The 18,196-nt window shown below is 35.9% G+C and overlaps 1 pseudogene; it reads right to left on the reverse strand.

The window, feature by feature from the left end:
• Positions 1-14,979: 14,979 nt before the first annotated feature.
• On the reverse strand, positions 14,980-16,601 carry LOC132613938 (zeatin O-glucosyltransferase-like; annotated as a pseudogene).
• Positions 16,602-18,196: the final 1,595 nt, after the last annotated feature.

Consider the following 18,196-nt stretch of genomic DNA (forward strand, 5'->3'; position numbering starts at 1 on the left):
AATATTGAGGTTTACATGTATGTTGGATGTATGTATGTATTTATAGATATTGGCACATGCAAAAGTCTTAAGCAATACGGCATTATAATCATATAGGCACCGCGTGAAAATGCTAGCAGCCAAGAGCCAACTGGTTTGGTGCACATTATTAACTATCGATTGGTACATTATATATTTGCACAAAAATAGCTTTTCTGGTATCGGGGAGGACGTTACATTATTTAGTACCCGTTTGGGTATCAAATATTATTTCCCTATTTTCAAATATTGAATATGATAATTGAAATATTGATTCTAAGAGGTATTTCAAATGAAATAATAATTTGAACTTACAAATCATCAACTTCTACATTTTTCTTTGCAAGCGAAGTTCATGTCCAAATACAATTATTCTAAAAGTCTCGATTATACAATTTTTTTTTCCCTTTTCATTTGTTACCAAATATTGTCCATGTTTAAATTTTATTACTCTGTACGGTTTCATTGTCATAATCGTAGTTTGAAGGCCGCATACTCTAATCTTTTCGTTATATACTAAATTAATAAACTATTTGGTCAAGCTCTTCGAATCAATTTTTTTTTCTGGAAAGTACTTATTTTAAAAAGTTAAGGTGTTTGGATTTTTGAATAGTAAAACTTTAAAAAAAGGCTTTTAGCAGAAGCACTTTTAGTACCTAGCTTGGACAACTACTATAATATTGGCAAAATACTTTTTACATTAATTAGCTAAATAAATTTGTTACTCTCCAAAAGTAATATTAAAAAAAAAAAACTACTATTAAAATACATAGATTTTGATAGCTTAGCCAAACAGCCTATAAAATTGGGAACTCATAATATCAAAAGCATCTAGTTACATATAATTAATATCAGATATAGTCAAAATAATTGCACTTTTTCTGGATACGCATTGTATTATTTAAGGAATTGTTAGTCAACACAGCACTTTGTTATCATTGTCTTGACTTTTGGTGATCTGATGAGGACGGCACTTTTATTTATTCCTTGTGACTTCAAACAGAATCATTATTTCTGGAATGATGTGCTCCTATGTAGAATAAAAATCTACGAAGTAATAATGTGGTTAAATAAGTACTCCTATATATTTGGAACCTTTCTAAGAAAGAGCTGTATGGCTGTATTAAACAAAGATGTTTCCTAGAAAGAAACTTAATTTTGTTATGAAATTATGAATGTCCTTTGTCAAATATAATGCTCCTTCCACCATGTTAATGATTCTTCCTTTTTCTTCCATCATGTTAATGGTTTTCCCATTTTCTTCCACCATTTCATATATTAAATACATATGTATCACTATAAATAGAGGCATAAATTTTCATAAGAGATACACTTGTAAAAACATTTTGGAAGAATAGTAAAAATCTCTCCTCTTTTGTCATTCTATTTCTATGGTTTTCATCCATTAATATTGTGACTCTTTTAGCTTCATTTTATAACACGTTATCAGCACGAGACTCTGTCGTTCCGAGAAAATACTTTAAAGCCTCGAAGGTATTGATTTTCTATTTTTCTTTACTAATGGCAAATCTTACCAAACGTGAATTTGTAGCTTTAGATATATCCGGCAATACCTATATGTCTTGGATTCTTGACGCCGAAATTCACCTTAATGCGATGGGTCTGGCAGACACCATCAAAGATAAAAATGAGGCATCAAACCAAGACCGTGCCAAGGCAATGATATTCCTTCGCCATCACCTTGATGAGGACTTGAAAATGGAATATCTCACTGTTAAAGATCCTCTTACTCTGTGGAATAATTTAAAAGATAGATATGACCACCTGAAGATGGTCATACTTCCACAAGCACGTTTTGATTGGCTCCATTTAAGGCTACAAGATTTTAAATCTATTAAAGCATATAATTCTGCCATGTTTAAAATTATTTCTCAGTTGAAATTATGTGGTGAAAATATCACTGATCATGATATGCTGGAGAAAACATTCTCCACTTTTCCTGCCTCGAGTATGCTCCTGCAGCAGCAATACCGAGAAATGAAGTTCAAGAAATATTCTGATCTAATCGCACATCTTCTAGTGGCTGAACAACATAATGAATTATTAATGAAAAATCATGAAAGCCGACCCATTGGTACTGCCCCATTCCCTGAAGTGAATGAGGCAAATTTTCGCCATTCTAGGCGTGGAAGAGATTGTGGCCCCAGTCGTGGTCATGGTCGTGGTCGAGGAAGAAATTTTAATCATGATTCTCGTTTTGCACCAAATAATATCTTTCACCACCAGCAGTGTAAAAAGAAAGATGAAAAGCATAAAGCTGTGCAAAAGAAAAACTCAGAAAATAAATGCTACCGATGTGGAGGAAAGGGGCACTGGTCACGTACCTGTCGTACGCCAAAGCACCTAGTTGATTTGTATCAAGCCTCTCTCAAAAAGGCAGAAAAAGATGCTGAAGCAAATTTTATTTCTGAAGATAATATTGAGCCCATACATCTAGATGTGGCAGATTTCTTTGAACTCCCTGAAGGGAAAATAGATCATTTGATCGGTGATGGATCTGTGAAAACTTAGATATTTTATAAGTGTCATTTGTATGTGGTTATGTTTTCATATTTATATAATAAAATGTGTGTAATACTTTGTCTAATCATAATATCTACTTCGATGTTCACTTTATTTATTATTTCATTTTTGAAGAATCTATGGAAATTCCTCAAATTTTATTTGGATCAATGACCAATCATGAAGATATTTGTGTGATTGATAACGGAACAACGCATGCCATATTCAAAGATGAGAAATACTTTTCTAACTTGCGTAGAAAAAGGGGAAATATTAATACAATTTCTGGCAATTCGAAATTGATTGAAGGCTCTGGAAGAGCTACTATATTTCTGCCTAAGGGGACGAAACTTGTTATAGAAGATGCATTATTCTCTTCTAAATCCCCAAGAAACTTGTTAAGTTTCAAAGATATCCGCCGTAATGGGTATCACGCTGAGACATTAAACGAAATAAATGATGAATATATTGCTATTACAAAGAATGTCTCCGGCCAGAAATATGTTTTGGAGAAATTGCCAACTTTATCTTCTGGACTGTATTATGCAAAAATTAGTACAATTGAAGCACACTCGATCGTAAACCAGAAGTTTAATGATTCAAGTACTTTTTTGCTTTGGCATGACCGAATAGGTCACCCTGGATCAATAATGATGAGACGAATTATTGAAAATTCAAATGGGCATCCACTTAAGAACCTGAAGATTCTTGAAAGTGGTGAATTTTCATGTGCTGCTTGTTATCAGGGTAAATTGATAGCTAAGCCATCACAAATGAAAGTTGACATTGAATCTCTTGCTTTTCTAGAACGTATACATGGGGATATATGTGGACCTATTCATCCACCTTGTGGGTCATTTAGATATTTTATGGTCCTAATAGACGCATCTTCAAGATGGTCTCATGTGTGCCTCCTATCTTCTCGCAACCTGGCGTTTGCGAAATTATTAGCACAGATAATACGCTTAAGGGCACAGTTTCCAGACCATCCCATTAAGTCTATACGCCTCGATAATGCCGGAGAATTTACGTCTCAATCTTTTGATGATTATTGTTTATCAGTTGGGATAAAAGTTGAACATCCTGTAGCACATGTTCATACCCAAAATGGCCTTGCTGAGTCATTTATTAAAAGACTACAATTGATATCAAGACCACTGCTTATGAAAACTCGGTTGCCCACTACCGTCTGGGGACATGCTATCTTACATGCAGCATCTCTTATTCGTCTCAGACCGACTCATTATAATAAATACTCCCCATCACAATTAGTATTTGGTCATGAACCAACTATTGCTCATCTCCGAATCTTTGGTTGTGCTGTATATGTGCCTGTAGCACCACCACATCGTACTAAGATGGGCCCCCAAAGAAGGTTAGGTATATATGTTGGGTTTGAATCACCCTCTATTATTCGCTATCTTGAGCCATTGATGTGAGATTTATTTACTGCCCGATTTGCAGATTGTCGATTTGATGAAACAAATTTCCCACAATTAGGGGGAGAGAAAAAAAGAAATTAAAAGAGAAATTGCATGGAAAGTGCCATCACTATCTCATTTTGATCCACGTGCCCCCATATGTGAACAGGAGATCCAGAAGATTATTCACTTGCAAAAAATAGCAAATCAAATACCAGACACATTTACTGATTTGAAAAGGATAACTAAGTCACATATCCTTGCAAAGAATGTGCCTATCCGAATTGATGTCCCAAAGGGACAATCTACTAGTGTCATAGCCTCTGAATCTCATACGCGCCTGAAGCGTGGTAGGCCATTGGGCTCTAAGGATAAAAATTCTAGAAAAAGAAACACGAAAAATGATCAAAATGACACTACGAAAGAATATCATGAAGATATTCAAGATCTGACTAATCCCGATACTCCTGAAGATATTAGGGAACCCGAGACTCAAGTAAATAAAGAACTATCATTGAGTTCTTCTAGTGATGGGATAAATTTGAATCGATCGAAGATTATGGTGGATAATGTTTTTGCATATAATGTTGCACTAAATATTATGAAAGACATTGACGATCAGGAACCCCAATCTGTCGAAGAATGTCGACGAAGATATGATTGGCCAAAATGGCAAGAGGCAGTTCAATCAGAATTGAATTCACTTGCCAAACGTGAGGTTTTTGGACCTGTAGTCCAAACGCCTAATGGTGTAAAACCAATTGGCCATAAATGGGTTTTTGTGCGAAAAAGGAATGAGAGAAATGAAATTGTGAGATACAAGGCACGCCTTGTTGGACAAGGATTCTCTCAACGACCCGGTATCGACTATGAAGAAACATATTCACCCGTTATGGATGGCATAACATTTCGATATCTTATCAGTTTAGCTGTACATGAAAACCTTGAAATACATCTGATGGATGTGGTTACAACTTACCTTTATGGATCACTTGATAATGAAGTCTATATGAAAATTCCTGAAGGATTTAAAATGCCTGAAGCAATTAACTCAAAGTCTCGGGAGATGTATTCAATCAGATTACAAAGATCATTGTATGGTCTAAAACAATCAGGGCGCATGTGGTACAATCGCCTCAGTGAGTACTTGGTAAAAGAAGGTTATATAAATGATGTCATTTGTCCATGTGTTTTTATTAAGAAAGCAAAATCAGAGTTCGTTATAATCGCTGTTTATGTTGATGACATAAACCTAATTGGAACTCCAGAAGAGCTCCAAAAGGCGATTGAATATTTAAAGAAAGAATTTGAGATGAAAGATCTGGGAAAAGCAAAACTTTGTCTTGGTTTGCAGATTGAACATTTGACAGATGGGATCCTTATCCATCAATCTGCTTATACCGAAAAGGTTTTAAAACGATTTTACATGGACAATGCGCATCCTTTAAGTACTCCAATGGTTGTTCGATCACTTGAAGTGAGCAAAGATCCGTTCCGACCTCAAGAAGAAAATGAAGAGCTTCTTGGTCCTGAAGTACCATATCTTAATGCAATTGGTGCACTTATGTATCTTGCTAACGCTACAAGACCTGACATAGCGTTCTCTGTTAATTTGCTAGCAAGATATAGCTCTTCTCCTACACGAAGACATTGGAACAGAGTTAAGCATATATTGCGATATCTGAAGGGAACTAGCGATATGGGTCTGTTTTATACTAACAAAGGTAGTACAGATTTTGTTGGTTATGCAGATGCAGGTTATTTATCTGATCCACATAAAACTCGATCTCAAACAGGCTATTTGTTTACATGCGGAGGTACTGCTATATCATGGCGATCCACAAAGCAGTCCATTGTTGCTACTTCTTCGAATCATGCTGAGATAATAGCTATTCATGAAGCAAGTAGAGAATGTGTGTGGTTGAGATCAGTGATACATTTCATCAGAGAAAGATGTGGCTTGAAGTGTGATACAAAAATACCCACAGTATTATATGAAGATAATGCTGCATGCGTAGCTCAATTAAAGGGAGGATTTATAAAAGGAGATAGAACGAAGCACATTTCACCAAAGTTATTTTTCACACATGATCTCCAGAAGAATGGTGATATTGATGTACAACAGATTCGTTCAAGTGACAATCCCGCAGATTTGTTCATCAAATCTTTGCCAACTTCAACTCTTGAAAAGATGATATTTAAGATTGGAATGCGAAGACTCCGACATCTGAATCTTGGTCTTCGTCAGGGGGAGTGAAAATACGCGTTGTACTTTTTTTCCCTTAATCAAGTTTTGTCCCATTGGGTTTTCTTGGTAAGGTTTTTAATGAGGCAACTCTCAAAGCGTATTACTAGATATGTGTACTCTATTTCCTTCATTGAGGCTTTTTCCCACAGGGTTTTTCCCAATAAGGTTTTTAACGATGCACATCATCTATGGACATCCAAGGGGGAGTGTTATGAAATTATGAATGTCCCTTTGTCAAATATAATGCTCCTTCCACCATGTTAATGGTTCTTCCTTTTTCTTCCACCATGTTAATGGTTCTCCCATTTTCTTCCACCATTTTATATATTAAATACATATGTATCACTATAAATAGAGGCATAAATTTTCATATGAGATACACTTGTAAAAACATTTTGGAAGAATAGTAAAAATCTCTCCTCTTTTGTCATTCTATTTCTATGGTTTTCATCCATTAATATTGTGACTCTTTTAGCTTCATTTTATAACAAATTTGTTAAAGTAAGACAAAAGGAGGAAACTTGAATCTATAAATTTTTATATATATGAAAAAAAAAAAAACTTAAGCAATAAGACATGACACATAATCGCGTGAAAATGCAATTTCTAGCAGCCAACTAGATTTGGTGCGCGTATTATCCTCTATTAATACAGGTACAAACACACATAATTGTGGAAAGGTTTAAAGTTCTTTTCGGTTATTCGCTCTGGTACATAACGTTTTTAAACTAGTACAGATAAAGTTGACCTACAACATGTAACTCTTCGTAGCAAACATGATATTATAGTGATTTTCCTAAATTGTCGTCTTTAATATATTTTGTTCTCTTATAAGGCAAAAAAACATAGTAACCTAAAAATTAGAGTACGTAAGACGAGTGTAATTTAAAACGAGTGTTTAAATTACACACGTTGATCGTGTAAACAAATTATGAACTATATAGTACATAATTTGTTTACACTATCAACGTGTGTAATTTAAACACTCGTTTTAAAAATAGCCTTTCAGGCTTTGAGTGGGACGTTACATTATTTAATTTCAGTTCATTATACATATATATATTTTTTTTTTGGTAACATATTACATATTTTTTCAGTTCATTTTACATATTCCATTGGTCACTGGAATAAAGTGGCAATAGCAAGAGGCACGAAATTCACTCAACGTAAACACATGATATATATCTTTCATATCATAATTATGAATAATTATCATTAATTGATATGAATTTTTTTTTTTTAATCAACAAGTGGAAATTTATGTACAGATCATCTAAAAAAAATTAAGTTCGAACAGAATGCCCCAAACAACAGCAACAACCAAAGTCTAACATCAACACATTCAAATTCACTGCATATGTAATCCAATAACTAAATTATCACTTGCATATTTAGCTACACGACCAACCACTTGGTTTCCATCCTGATTAAGTATGCTCCAATGTTGGATTCCCCAATCTAAATAGCAGTCCTCAACAATATGCTAGTTAGAACATACTCCATTTCTGAACTGGAAAATAAATTCCCTATATTTTATAGCTGATATAAATTTAGTGGTTCAATGGCAATCTCCACAAGCTATAACATCGCCCGTAGTTTGAATGTAAAATGGAGAAGCTAAAGAAATATTTTACCAGAGATATTGGGAGGAAGCCAGTAAAGATGAAGTCGAGATGGTACGAATTGCCTAGAAGGGGACAGTACCGAAGAGACATGACATCCATAGCCAGCAGCTGAGTTGACATTTATCTGAACTGGTTGTTCGCTGTTCAAGAATTTTTGTTCTGGCAGTTCATACAATCCAGACATAGAGTTTTGATCTAAGATTAAATTCTTCCTGTGTTACAATAGTAACATATTCTTCCATGGAGCTAAGGACCAAATATGGAAGAAAAGAGTGTTTCCACGAATCTACCACCCAGCCCATTTTGTTCCACTTAGCATGTCGTCTAAGGGTAGTGAATTGATCACCAGCTTGACTCCTTTGGGAACTTTTGGTTGAAGCTGCAGCATAGCCAGATCTCTTGCACTTCGAGTCTCTTCACAAGTTTATCTGATATCTTTTAACTTCTTCTCGCGAGGATCAACAATGAATTCCTCAAGCGCTAAAGTATTTTCAATAAGGTAAGTTGCAAGTTCCACATCATTTGTATCTGCAAAATAACCTCTATATTGAACTTCTATGAGATGTTGATGTGGAGATTTCACAGTCTTCCTAGAAATGCTTCCTTCTTGGACACACGTAATATCCCTATAGAAAAGGATAGCCTGGTGCACTAATCTCCCGCTATGCGTGAGGTCCATGAAAAGGCTGAACCATAAGGATTTATCCCTATGAAGCTGAAAAATGAGAGAGAATTATAATCGCATTTTCAAACATTTGTTACTTCAAATTTTGAATCTCAAATCAAGTGCATAATACAATTCAAACTGAAGACAACTTGAATCTCAGAAGGAACAATTCCATAAAACAGATACTTTTCTTAGGAGCTAACATGCTCCAGCCAAAGAACGGCCTACACATACTTTTTCAGATCCAATTGACTAATTGTTAGTATTAGAAATCTATAAGCCCGCGATACACTTATGCTAACATTGCTAAGAGTGTAGCTTTCAAAAAGGGCTATTCATGATAAAGTCTCTACAGATCAAAGAGTTGCAAGATTTGGGATTTCTATAGATCCTAAATGTTACTGTTGTAATCCTAATAGAGTAGCTACTGATTCAAATCAGTAGACCATTTGTTTTGCCATGGTGACCATGCTAACAAATTATGATTTTATTTTGCAGGACCTCTTGGCATAAACACTAACGACATCAATTTGAAATTCACTCTCCTTAACTAGTGGAATCATAGGACCAAGTGTTATATCCCGCGTTTTTGCGCATTTGGAAAAGTTGGAATAATCTTGCCTTGTAGGAAATAAGGCTATGTTTTTGTTTTATCTAACATATGTGTGTGATATTTATGAGAAATATTGTTGCGGAAATACGGAGGAAGGCCAAGGGCAAAATTTGGAATTTTGGAAATTAGTTTCGGGAATTACAAAAAAAGATCCATGAATTATTGGGCTCAAAATAAAAGAGAAAATGAGGCCCAATTTTTATAGGGGTGGCCAACAAGCCTTGGCCCAAGCCCATGTCACATGATGATCATGTGACAAATAAATATAAGGGACCATTAGTCATTCCCCATTAGAAAGTTCAAGAAAAAAAGAAAGAGAGCAAGAGCAAGAAGAGGGGTTTCGGCCCCCTTCAAAAAAAAAAAAAAGAGAAAAGAATTTTGAGCTCAAATCTTTAGTCCAAAATTCATCCCTTGTTGAATTAATACTAAGCTCAAGGTCCTCTTCTATGTGATACCAATTTGGAAGCAAAAGAGTGTTTCTTTGGTCAAGTGAAGAAGTTGAAGAGAAAAGGTAAGAATCAATTCTTTTTTCTTATGTTATGAAGGTTTGTTTGTGTTGTAGTATGTGGAAATGAGTAGAAATTATGGAAATATGAAAGTTTGCAAAGTGGGTGTGTGTGTAGGCATGTAGCCGTGTGTGTGTGATGTTGTATGAATATGATGAGTTGAATTTTATGTTGTATTCTAGTTGTGGTTATGGTGAAATTTATATTGGAAATAAAAGTTGAATGAATTTGGTTGAAGTTGGAAATATAGATGTTGGCCGTGTGGTATATGGAAGTTGAAATGGAAATGAATTAACTTTGTTTGATATGTTAGTTGTGCCGTCATGGCATTTATGACGTAAATGAAGGTTTAACGAGCTAAGTTGGTATTGAAAATGGTTGTATATTATTATGGGAAATTATGTGATTTTTATATGATTTTTATGTAATTGTGGAAGTAAGATTCTAGATGTGAATTATGGTTGTTGTTCATGAATTTGAAAGAAAACAAGGCGAGTTGGTGGTGTTGTTGCATTCGTTGAAATTTCGGATAGAATATGGAATTGGCGGAATTGTTTATATCCTTGGGTATTGATTGGAATGTTATTGAAATATGTTTGAATAATCTTGAACTAGTTAATGAATATAGAAAGTGTTGATATTAGTTTGGAATTGTGGAGTTGGAATTGAAGGGTTGCATTATGTAGAAAAGAAGACTAGTTGTGTTAGAATGTGTTTGGTTGTGGTTGTTGGTATTGTTGTGTTGTTGTTGTTGATATTTTGGGCCGAGATGACTCTCGGGGATGTGGAATTTATAAGGGAAATGCTGCCGAAATTTCGGTAGACAATATGAATTTAAGACTTGAAATTCTAAAAGCTTGAAACCCATATTTGGCAACTATGACCAATTGTAGATTTTGGACGAAACGGGGATTGAGTTTGGACGAGCGTAAGGCGCAAGCAAGGTATGTGAAGCTATCCCTTTTCTTCTCTTGGCATGTCCTAGATGTACAAGGTTTGAGTTTGAACCTCGGGGATCATTCTATTCATAGAAATCCGAGTTTACTTTTAGTACTATTCTATTCAGTGAAATTGAATTAGAAACTTATGCTTTGTTGAAAAGAAACGTTCGAACATTCATAACTTTTGTAAACATGATCGAATCACCCCTAAGCTTTCATGGTTGATTCCATAAGGTCAAATGTCTGTAAAATTTGTACGCTGCCTCGACTTGGACCGAGGTGGGCCCTCTAGCCCCGAGTCTCCTTCGTTGCCCTAATTGACTTAACTTTGTTCGATATCGAAAAGAGACTTTTGCTTATGACTTTAGCTATTAAAGAATAATGTTTTGATTACTCCATGATATTCTGATTTACATTTTGAACTATGAATACGATTTCAGAAGTACTTTTGTGAGACAAACTCCGCATTGATCAGTTGTCCGGACTAGTTTGCCTAACGGGTTGTCATATGATTATGTCCAGTCTCATAAATGTTTTGATATGTAAATTGCATTAGTTTCCGCACTACTCTGCTCGTGCCCATTATTATGATATCGTTCGCCGGTTCCCGGGCCGGTTTTGTGATCGTGCGCACTATGATATATTCGGCAGTATGCTGTGTTACGGTTCCCGAGACCTCGCCATAGGGCCAGGTTCCGTTTATGGAGTTATGCTGTGATATGGCTTATGATATGTTGTGATGATGTGTGACGGGGATACAGAGATTTACCTTCTGGTGTTATGCTGTGTTATGGCGCCATCGACGGGCGGGCGACCGTATTCTCTGTGCCCTATGCATGACTTATATTTTGAGAGTAAACATTTTGATATTTTGGGTTTGCACTTATGTTCTGTACTTCTATTTCGTTTATGCCTCAAATTTGTTTTCTGTATCTTCTGCTTTGCATACTCAGTACATATTTCGTACTGACCCCCTTTCTTCGGGGGGCTGCGTTTCATGCCCGCAGGTACAGACGCACAGTTTGGTGATCCACCAGTTTAGGACACCCTCTTTTGCTATTTGGAGTGCTCCTCTTATTCCGGAGCCTACATTTTGGTATATATCTTCGTTCGCTACATATGTATGTATTTGTTCAGGGGTACGGCGGGGCCCTGTCCCGCCATATGACTCGGTTGGTCTGTTTAGAGGTCTGTAGACGTATATGTGGGTTGTGCCTACTTCTGTTCAGGTGTGTTTGTATGATCACACTCGCCATGGCAGCCTCGTCGGCGTGCATTTGTATATGTTTTGGGCCGTTGTGCCATTTGATATCCTAGTCGGCTTCGGATATATATGTACATATATGGTTGTGTTTGAAATGTGTTTGAGACAGTTTGATATGATTTGTGGCAGCCCATCTGTCTGTATACGTATATGTATCTGGCGATGTATATGCCGCCAACCTATCAGATTTGGATACGGCCAGAATGGCCTGTATATTTGTATATGTGCATATATTCGGCGATGCATATTCCGCCGCTTCTTTTGGTTCTGATGTGATGTTTTGTACGCGCAATCGCGCAAGATAATATTTGTTTTTAACTCTGTTTAAAATGACGAATATGAAATCTGAGTCAAGCTATAATATGATGATTTGGTTTGTATGTTTGTTTGGGTGTCCAAGTAGGGCACCAGTCGCGGCCCACGGGGCTGGGTCGTGACACCAAGAACCCTTTCTGTGCACTTATCATCAAGATTCTTCCTACACTGATATGTTGGGAAATCTAGAGATCAAGATGTAGCAACAAACATGAATCAGAGAGACCCTCCACATACAGATCAATCTTTAATGTTATGTTCATTGTTTTGCAGGTCCTGAGAAACAGATTTGGAAATTCAAGATTTGGTGACTCGTGGGCATATGCCAAGCTTGTGAACAAAACATCCAACAGAAATCTTCAATTATTGTCAAATGGATCATACTTCAAATGAACACTTTAAAGCTCAACAGTGATGGGAGTTGTCTCAATGGAAGATGTGGAGGAGGAGGGATCACCAGAGATTGCAATGGAAGGATCATTTTTGCATATTCTATGCCTTTGGGACCTAGAACCAGCAATCTGGCAGAAGCTGCTGCTATGTTATATGGACTAAAGTGGTGCTCAAGGAATGATTTTAACTCTGTATGGGCAGAGACTGATTCCTTACTCATAACAAACTGCATCTATAATGTTTCGAAGATTCCTTGGATGATTTCAAAACTTATTGCTGACATTCAGATATTAGTCGATGATAATGAATTCTTCATCACACATTGTTACAGAAAAGCAAATTAGCCTCCTGACAAATAGCCTCTATGAGTCATGAGAGTGAAGTGATTCAAACTTTCAACTTTTTTTCTGATATCACTACTTCTGTTAAAGGTCTTGTAAACATGGACATATGGAATACTCCGTCCTTTAGGATCAGAAACATCAAGGACACCAATATTATATATGATCCACCATAGGTATACAGGCCACTGAGGCCTCCTTTTTTGGTTAGGATAGATCAAGTATTCTAGTCTCATCTCAATGATCATGTACAAAGTTTGGATGCCAAACTTAACTTGTAACTTTCTGGACATCAATGATCAATGGAGGCTCAATTTTAAAAAAAGAAGAAGGTTAATACTGGAATAAACATGTCATTGCTATCACAAATGACTATTGCATGAAAAAAGTTATGGTGCACGTGGACCCGTAGTCTTCCCGTAAATTAGATATTTTATACACATAATTTTAAAATTAATATAATATTTATGTCGGCACTCATGCTATAAATGGGTTGAATGATGTACTACTACTTGGTTGAATGTTGAGTTATTTACCTAAAGGTTTAGGGATCAATTCTCACTTAATACTTCTTTTTCTTATGTTTTTTAATAGAGTACCCATGTTATAAAAATCCTAGATCCGCCACCATACTAATAAGCAGTCATATGATGAAGCGAAAAAAGAAGAAGAATAAGAAACAAAAAGGGCGATTTACCTTGGTTAACAAAGAGGCGGCGCCAAAATTAAGAGTTTATGTGTACTTAACTTGTATTCCATAATCTTCATAGTTATGGTGTTCAAATTAAATATTTATACATATTTATTGAATTTTCTAATACAAATACAGAATATAAGCAGAAGTTATTGGGTTTGTCCGAACCTGTAATGCAAGCTATGGTGAGCATCCGAAGACGCAAGCTGTTAGGACTTTGTTCTGGTACGGAAAGTGACTGATCCTTGGTTGATTATACTACCCAACTCATCTGTGTAGGTTTATTTTTAGAGAATTTGTTAGTAAAGATACTTTGATAGTTTTAATTAATTGGAAGAAATTAATGGGGCCGGTGAATATATCATATCGTACTTAAGTAATGAATAGATTTAAAGAATGGTTACAAAGAAAAAATTCAAATAAAAAATATAAGCGTAATATGTTAAAACATAAGGAAAATCAGTGCGATGGATTAAAACCTGGAGCTCTTTAAAGTTATCCCTAATATTTTTGAAAATTTAATATTGACGTAATTTAAAGTCAGAAATTCGAAATGTCACGTTTTCAAAGTTTTGAGGAATTGTCGCTAATTCTTTGACATTCACGTAAATGTTCATACACATTGCATAAATGTCGTAACTTATTTTTACCAGCATTAATTTAAATGTCAATAATTTAATGACACTTCATAGATTGCAAATATTTGCTAGGGAGCAATTAAGGCCGCCATGAAACATATATTGAGCGAGGTCAATCAATATGTCGACTTTTTCCCAAATGAAGAGCACAAGCAGGAAGAAGAATATTTACTAATTTGGAAAGAGCATGGATATGAAGTTCTTCTTCTAGTAGATTTAAGCCACGTAGCTTATGAACTAGTTTAACTTTTTTAGTCATTTCCAATATACCAAATGAAAAAATAATAGATTTGAGAGCTTTATTTTAAAGTAAAAATAACAAAGACGATTAGTACATCTTTTATTAAACGAAAAAGATAAAGAGACAAAAATTAAGGTGGTTCAATAGCGCAATCTGGTTTTTTCTTTGTCTTGAAAACCCATTCACAACCAATTACATTCGAAGCTTGATCAGGGGAAACCAACTTCCATGTACCATTTGCAATTAGCTCATTATACTCTACGAACATAGAAGATCTCTAGTCAGGGATTTTAATAGCCTGAGTATAACATCTGCAATTCATGGGATCAAGAGCAAGGCTAGAGGAGGCAGAGAAGGACTGGATATGTTTGAGCTTAAGATTTCCCGTTTGCGCCCGTGAACCATTGGATGATTGCGAGTGGGTTGTAGCTAAACCCAATGAAGTAGGAGCCAACAAAGTATTTCATTGAACATATATAAGAGGTATTTATAAAAGAGTTGATACGTATACAATCACATAAATAACCCTTAAATAGATACAAACTAATACGTAAATTCCATACTTATACAATCACACAAATAACCCTTAATCAGATACATATATAAACTAATACGTAAATCCCATTCTTATCAGGTGGAACATTCAACCTAACATCATTTACTCTAAAATCAAAGGAAGCAACACGGTGATGGCTTTCTTATTAGTGAGACACCACCTACAAAGTTATTTGGTAATATAAGATATGAAAGATTCCATTTCCTTGGCTGCAATTCCTCCGGTGCTAACAGAGTTCTTGATCTTATTGCTCAACTCCACCGCCCTCTGCCGCATCTCTTTTCCTTCCATTGTATTCATCAAAATTTTGACGGATTTCTCAATCGACGTTGATGTCACTAATTCGTCCTTGCAAGTCCAGCTCGGTGACGGAGATTCCAATCTTTAGCACACTAGTTACAAGGACAGCGTTATAGGGTTGGTCCCACTCGATTGACCAAGCTACTAATGGAACTCCCGCGCTAATACTCTCCATACAAGAATTCCATCCGCAGTGACTTAAAAACCCGCCTGTAGATGGATGGCTCAAGATTTCCAATTGGGGAACCCAATTTCTCACCACCATTCCTCTTCTTTCCACCCTCTCTTCAAACCCTTGTGCCAATTCAATATTGCCAAAATTCTTCTCAAATTTCTCCACGCCTTTCTTGTTATTATTACTACTATTATCCCCTTTTCCTAGTACCCAAATAAATCTTTGGTTGTTCTGTTCTAGACCAAATGCAAGCTCATTGACTTGCTCTTGTGATAATTTAGGTGTTGTTCCAAGCGAAACAAATATTACTGAATTAACATCTTGATTGTCGAGAAATTCAAGGCATTCATGACGAGGAGCCATGTTGCGAGATGAAGAAGAAGAAGAGATAATAGAGGAGTCGTGGTGTGATTTTAGCAACATATTAAGTGGACCAAGAGCCCACAAGGGATTCTTGTTTTTTGCATGGGCGAGTAAATCTAAGTACTTACCTTCAACTTCTCTAGAGGAAATCATGAATTCTCCAGAGTTGAGGTCCCACTCATGTATCGCTCTTACAAATATTTCCACACCTGGTGGAAAACAACTATCCATAGGCGGGAACTCATCCTGCATTTGCTCGAGCAATTTTTCATGATCATCATCATCAGCGTCTAAGTCATCGATACTTTGTCGGAGCATAGAATATTTGCTTAAAGCCGAACCCATATGAAAAATACAAGTCTTGACGTTGGGGAATGAATGGGCATCCCCCATATAATCCTTCATTATGGAGTCATAAATTATGACCAATCTCTTTGCATTTGTGGAGAGTTCAAGGCAGGTTCCGCGAATGGGCTCGCTGTGCTTTTTCAACAACTCTACGATTGAAGGCACACGATCATCTTCCATTCTTTCGGAATCAGCTGGTGGAAGCAAAATGTCATTGAAATGGATGTTTGAGTCCCCAAAATATTCACCTTGGAGGCGCGGCTTTAAATCTTGGTTGAATTCAGGAAGGCAGAGTAAGTGTACCGGAATATTATGGGAGGCAATGAGGCGAGCAACGAGGAAGAGCGGGTTGATATGGCTAAAGCCAGGATATGGCACCATAGCTACAATCACAGAGTTGGTAGCGGCCATTATTGGAACAAAATTGAGGAGAATATCACTAAGAAATGAATGATGTAGAAATGAGTACTTTCGGAAATCGGAACTTTTATATTTCCGAAAATAGTTTTCCTTGATCTTTTATATGCAAATGCCGTGCATTGGTCCTTTAAATAATGTTACAGAACTTCTTTATAACATGCAAATGCCATGCATTGGCAGATGGTATGCATTTAAAGATTGAACACAATTAAGAATGCACGTGACACTCTCTTGGCAAACATGTATAATAAAGACATTTGGGAAATTATTTCTACACATGTCCAAAATTCAGCCTTCTTTCCTATGCTCTCCACTTTTTTTAAGACCTTGTTTGTATCAACATAACCAGTCACCGGCTTTGCTTTCTGCTTACATCCACTGATTTCACACCTACAATACAGAGAAGAAGAGAGAAAATATACTTTGATCTCTATTCATTGATATTGTGATATCAAATTGTTTTAGACACAGAGGTATTTATAGGATAGTTAGTTGACTAATTCTCTTAACTAACAAACAAGAAATCTAAACAACTATTAGACATTGTAACTAATTAACTCAATAATTAGTGGAATCTCCTAAACTCCCTTTTAATGAGTATTTCTTCTTTCAACACTCCCCTCAAGCTAGGTGAAGGGAATATGTTCAGAATTTCTAGCTTGGAAAGTAAATAGTCATGCTGCACCTTATGATCACTAATGAGGATATACAATGTCACCCCGGCTATTAGTAGTAACTCAATCTTGCCAAAATTTCGTCTCAAATTTCTTCACACATTTCTTGTTATTATTACTACTATTATATCCTTTTCCTAGTACCCTAATAAATATCTGATTGCTTTGTTCTAGATCAAATGCAAGCTCATTGACTTGCTGTTGTGATAATTTAGGGGTTGTTCCAAACGACACGAATATTACTCAATTAACATCTTGATTGTCGAGAAATTCAAGGCATTCATGACGAGGAGCCTTGTCGCGAGATGAAGAAAAAGAGATAATAGAGGAGTCATGGTGTGATTGTAACAACTTATATAGTGGACCAACCACAATGGCTTCTTATTTTTTTGCATGAGCGAGTAAATCTAAGTTCTTACCTTCAACTTCTCTAGAGTAAATCATGAATTCTCCAGAGTTGAGGTCCCACCATGTATCTCTCTTATGAATATTTTCATACCTGGTGGGAAACAACTATCCATTTTTATAAACCCATCCTGCATTTGCTGGAGCAATTTGTCATGATCATCATCACTAACAGCATCTAAGTCATCGATAATTTGTCGGAGCATATATCTGGAAAAATCCGAACCAATGTGGAAAATACAAGTCTCGACGTCGGGAAATGAATGGACATCCCCCATATAATCCATCATTATCGAGTTGTATACTATTATATTTTTAATTTTTTTCAGGATAAGTGTCATGGGGTGTTGTATATCATTTTATGCAAACACAAAAGAAGGGAGGGCTAGACCATACCATAGATATACATACACAGATTGCAAGCAATCCAATTAGAAGAGAATGTTAAACCTAGTTAGCTATACATTCTCTAATATATACTGCCATCTATACATTTAGCTCAAAAAA

The sequence above is a fragment of the Lycium barbarum genome, chromosome 10 (genome assembly GCF_019175385.1).
Source record: "Lycium barbarum isolate Lr01 chromosome 10, ASM1917538v2, whole genome shotgun sequence".
In the NCBI taxonomy this organism is placed as follows: domain Eukaryota; kingdom Viridiplantae; phylum Streptophyta; class Magnoliopsida; order Solanales; family Solanaceae; genus Lycium; species Lycium barbarum.